Source organism: Parasteatoda tepidariorum, chromosome 9 (assembly GCF_982258835.1).
Source record: "Parasteatoda tepidariorum strain Cologne lab strain chromosome 9, Ptep-v5.0, whole genome shotgun sequence".
NCBI lineage: Eukaryota > Metazoa > Arthropoda > Arachnida > Araneae > Theridiidae > Parasteatoda > Parasteatoda tepidariorum.
The window spans coordinates 59604308-59610160 of record NC_141763.1 but is presented as its reverse complement, the minus strand read 5'-3'; positions in this window follow the sequence as shown (position 1 = coordinate 59610160).

Genomic DNA, 5853 nt, shown 5'->3' with positions numbered 1-5853 from the left:
TCGTGTGCCCCATGTGAAACAGAAACTTTAGTGGCCGAGGTAACATTGTCTTCTTATCTGGTCAAAAGGAATGTGCTTGATGCTGAAATTCTCTGGAGTCTGAAGTGCACCACTAGTAATTATTCATGTAACTCCTGTGAAGGGATTAGTAAATTGTTCTCCAAAATGTTTGCTGATAGCTGTATAGCGAGACAATTTTTTTGTAGTGCCACAAAGTGAGCCTATTTGGGCTCCTTTGGATTGGCACTATACTTCAAAGGGATTCTTATAAATGAGCTGAAGAATGTTGATTGCTACACTGTACTCTTTGATGAGACGTTAAATCAGTCTCTACAATCTAAGCAGATGGACATTATGGTAAGGAATTGATAATAAAGTTTGCACTAAGTATCTTACCTCCCAATTTATGGGTCATGGAACTGCAGAAAATATTTTGTCCTCTTTTTACAAATGCATGGATAATGGTTAAAAGCTCTCTAAAATACTTCAATTATCCATGGATGGACCCTACGTCAATCGGAAATTCTATTAGAAGCTTCAGTGTGAATTAAAAGAGAAATATTCCCACCAGGTCATATTCATTGGCAGTTGTGGATTACACATAACGAATAATGCTTTTAAACATGGTGAAAATGGGATATGTTCCTTCTAATTTTTATTTTCAGAAAGAATTGTTGCTGCATAACATTTAGAGAAGGTTGTGTAAATTATGGATGAATAATTTCAGAAACGATGTTTAATAGAGGAGAGGAGGGGGTTATGGAATAGTCATGGAATATGGAATACCTAAGATTTAGCTCTGTCTTTCATGCAGCCTTCACATGGAAATACACAGGATTAAAGGATTTCACCATTAACACCTCATTACCATTATAGTTATAGATTGTGCTGAAAATGATTTTGTGAATTAATATGTAAAACCAGTAGGGTTGTTTTTAAAAAAATATAAATTTTAGTCCATAAAACATATACTCTCTTCTCTCTATATAGGCAAAGCATTTAGGTATTATATTTGAAATTAATTATTGCCACAACAAGCATTGTTGCTTCTAGTAAAATAGAAGAGAATAATTTTTAAAATTGGTCTTAGATTAAGGTCCTTGAAAATTTTGTTGAGGTCCTTGAAAAGTCCTGGAAAGTCCTTGAATTTCAATCTCATCATAGAGTGGGAACCCTGTAAAAAGAGTCCATTACAATCTTTTTTTAAAAAATTCTACGCTAGCATAAAAACACCCAGAAAAAATAAAAATCAATCTTAATTTTTTTAAAACTGAACATCTAAGTTTTCCAAACGTCATAAGTTTAAGAAAAAATGCTGAAAATCGACTAATTGTTGCGACACAGTAAAAAAATCGATCAAAACATAAGTTTTTTAAAAAAGAAAAAGCTAGGTAGAAACTAAAACAAAAATCACTCTTAATTTTTAAGCGAAAAATTTGACCCTAAAAATTTTAATTTAACCTTTTCAAAATGCGGTATTTTTAGGGAAAAAAAAATGTAGATAAAAGAATAACGTTCGTTAGAAAATATTTAGTCATAATAAAAATGCTGATTAGAAAAGTTTATAAAAAAACAAAAAGCGAAAGAGAGGGAAAGAAAACAATTGTTCTGAAAATATATATAACTTTGAAAATTACCGTTATATCTTACCAAACAGGTAAAAAGTGATAATAAAGAAATAAAGTCTATTAGATACATTCGGTTAAAATGTTATTCTATAATAAAAACGAGACTAAGAAATATTTTCAGTTCCTCAAACAAACACTTAATTGTTGAAAATAACGATGAAATTAACTTTGTCTAAATGTAATAATAATATAAAAAAAAAAAATTATAGCATTACAAAACTCGTGGTTCAGTATAAAGTAATCTAGTTTCAATTCTTCAAATTTCGCTTTTCCCTTTGTCTTTCAAAACATAAATTTGCAAATTTTAGAGCTCATTAAATATGTGTAAAAACTGTTTCTAATAATACATAGTAAAAAATAATTTTTAAAAAAATATGTTGCCGAATATTCGTTACATCCCTATTAATCATGCCTCAAAGTATTCCTATCATTACATTTAAAGCAAATTCTGTGTTTATTTATAATTTTAAACTAATCACGCAATTTATTATATCCTTCACATTTTACAAAGAATCATTATGAATAAAATTTAAATATTATAAGGCATAAAAATGTCTGAAATTGTAATTCTCATAACCATTTCTTTAATTTATACCTTTGGTAATATTCAAGTAATATTTTTTCATCAGGCAATATATCTTATGTTTAGATTTAGTTTATAAGTATGCGTGTGGAATATGCTTTAAAAACTCGCTCATCTTCTAGTGTAATTAGGATTTCTCTTAAAACTCCAGGATTTTGTGAACCCTAACTATTTGATACCTTGACACCTTAAAACTTTGAATTAGTACAATATTTAGTCTCTTTTGCCATTAATTTCTCTAAGCAAAGAACCTCCTTTTAAATGATTTCTGATGCAGTTCCATAACACCATCAACTAAACTCATGTTTGTGAAAATTGCAACTCCATGAAGGACTTATGCGAGTGAGCTGAAATTTTCAGGAAATGCAAAGTAGAGCATAATATGCAAATGATTAGAATTTCAGACACGTAGCCCATGCGTATGCAGAGTAGCGCCCTCTGAACGGCAGATGGATCCGATCGGATCACAAAGTCCATGTTTCTATAAGAAATAACACCTCTAATTCAGTATATATCAGGGGATACTGAATTGATAATTCTCTGGTTCAAGTCAAAATAACGGTCTGTAGATGTAGGAATGGGTCTATTCTTTAAAATGGAGTATGACGTGTGTGTGGCTGAAGTCAGATTCTTGGCCATAGATGGCGCTACTAAAATACAAGAAACGCACCTCTTTGTCTGAAATTTGCTTGGTTTCCCCAAGCAGATTGCTTATTTAGTAAGTGGCATTAGAAACAAGAAATGTATTGGCGATCGAAATGGGCTGCAGGTGGCGTAGAGCAGAACTCTTTTCCTATGGCAACACTTCACATGCTTTCCCCATTAGCGTGTGGAAAGTCATAGAGGAAGGAAGTACGTTAGTTTCTCTCTTGATTTTCATATAGAAAATCCAGCTCTTCCACATGAACTAACTTGGACCTGCCTTGATTTCTAACCATTATTATCTCGGGTGAGTCAATGATGTCGTTTCCGATGAGAACATCCGGGCCTTCAAATGTATCATCAGTTACTACATAAAACAGAACTTCCTTCAGCTTTACCCTGTCTATAGTCACATTAAGTATGATAATTCCTAGTGACTCCCTTACACCTCCAATACCTCGAATTCGTGTAACTATGTTTTTATGAATATTTTTATTAAGCGTTTGTGCAAAACTATATTTTAACATAGATATATCAGCAGCGGTATCCATAAGAGCACTAGTATTTACTTCTTCTATGATAATATTCTTCGTTGTACTATTACTGGAACTGGGTAAAAACGAAACTGCATTGACTAATGGGAAAGACGCTCTCCTTGGACATTCCTTTGTACCATGTCCTTCTGTTTTGCAGGCAGTACAAAACTTTGGACGTTTTGGCTTTACACAATCACGGGCAAAATGGCTGGTATCATAACAATTGTAGCAAACAATTTGATTATTAGTTGTACTTCGACTTGGCTCTGTTTGTTTGCCCTTGGCGATATTTTCTTCTTTCAAAAACTTATTGTTACTATATTTATTATTATACTGAATATGATTCTTAAAAACATCTTTGAGTTCAATAAATTCATCTACCTTTTCAGCTAATGTATAGGGTGAAATTATATGGGTCCACTGATCCAAGTAACGTTCTCGTATATCTGGCGGCACCCGAGCTTTCATTCGATCTGTGATGATCAGGTCTTTTAAACTCTCAAAACTACTTATTTTAAGTCCTGCAGTCCACCCATTAAAATACGTTTCAAGCTCGTGGTAATATTCTTTCCATGACTTTCCATCAGTATTCTCATGAGAATAAAAAAGTTGTCTAAATTTTTCAGGACTTAGTCTGTAGCACTTAAGCAAAAGAGATTTAACATAGTCATAATTTTCTGACTGTTCTTCTGGTTCTCTCATTATCATTTGGACAATTTCACTTGGTAACTGGTTAATTAAACATGCCATCCACAATGAACTTGGCATTTGTACTCTTTTCATTACTCTCTCGAAATGTACTAAATAAAGGCTGATATCCTCATTACTCGTAGAAAACTTTCTCAGTTGTGACTGCCAATCAACTTTTGGCGACGATGTTATTACTTCAGTTTCGACTACTTCTGAAGTTTTAGCAGCAATATCTAACTTCTTGAGTTCCAACTCATGTTCCCGATCGGATTTTTCTTTTTCCAACGCATGTTGGCGATCGGCTTTTTCTTTTTCCAATGCATGTTGGCGATCGGCTTTTTCTTTTTCCAATGCATATGCATGTTGGCGATCGGCTTTTTCTTTCTCTTCTTGACGAAGGCGCTCGGCGTCTTCAACTAAATTTTCTACCATTCCTCGAACCATTTCTTCATCGTATTTCTCGCTATTCAATATTAACTTTCTCAAGTCAGGGATTTTCAAAGTAGTAGACGAAACATCTTCAGATAACTCATTAGCTACGTAACGTAACTGATCTTTGCGAAGTCGCGATAAAAATGCCATTTCAAACTCAAAACTCAAAATTAATTACAGTTGCCTGTTTATCCCACTTCTGATAATGTAAGAAACAACTTTTAAAAGAAAAACAAATCAATACTTTATTAAAATTTACACACACCGTTATTCTAAAAACTCAAAATCTATTTCGTACACAAGAACTGCTGTTGCCAAAACATGGAATACTAAATATGCAATAAGAAAATAATTAATGTTCACGTGCACACTTTTACACCCAAGCAGATTGCTTATTTAGTAAGTGGCATTAGAAACAAGAAATGTATTGGCGATCGAAATGGGCTGCAGGTGGCGTAGAGCAGAACTCTTTTCCTATGGCAACACTTCACATGCTTTCCCCATTAGCGTGTGGAAAGTCATAGAGGAAGGAAATACGTTAGTTTCTCTCTTGATTTTCATATAGATTAAAATCTTTTAACTTGAAAAACTATATGGAACTGAAAACTACATTAAACATAGTTCTAAAGAAAAGTATCGTGGAAATTTTAAAAAATATTTTTATTAAATAAAGAGGAAAAATATTAAGAAAAGGGAAAATATCGCAGTACATTCCTATACAACTGAAAAGAGGAGGAAAGGGAAGGGAGAAGGGCTAAAGGCATGAAACCGGTCTCTCCCCAGATGGCGTATTCGAGTGTTGCGATCGCGAATGAGCAAACATAATACAGTAAGTCATTATTCCAATGTCAAATGAATTATTGAATGTCTCCATCTTGCTAGACACAAATAGATATATATATATATTTTAAACTGTGCAGAAGTTTCACAGTTATTTACTTCTCAGGAGGTTTGTTTTCTTTGGCAAACATGGGTCTCACAATCACAAGGTATCTTCAGTGATCTTTTTTTTCTCTGCGAAACTTAAAGCCTAGATTAAATTAGCCAAATTTCATCAATAGAAGGCTAAAATTGACCGGTAATAAAATTTGCAGTGAATTTGTATAAGTATGAAAAAAAGTTTCCATAAAACAATGTTAATCGATGCACACTTTTCTTTACTGATATCCTATAACTGAGGTTAACGTTGTTTGTTGCGAGAAGTTGCCAAATTTTATAGTTCTAGATTATTGGTGCAAAAGCGTTTGCTCCGAAATGGATGATAAGTCGGCCTCTCTAATTCAGAGACTCTAGTAATGGTTACTGTGACGTCACGGAATTCCGATCAATATTTTTCAAAGGA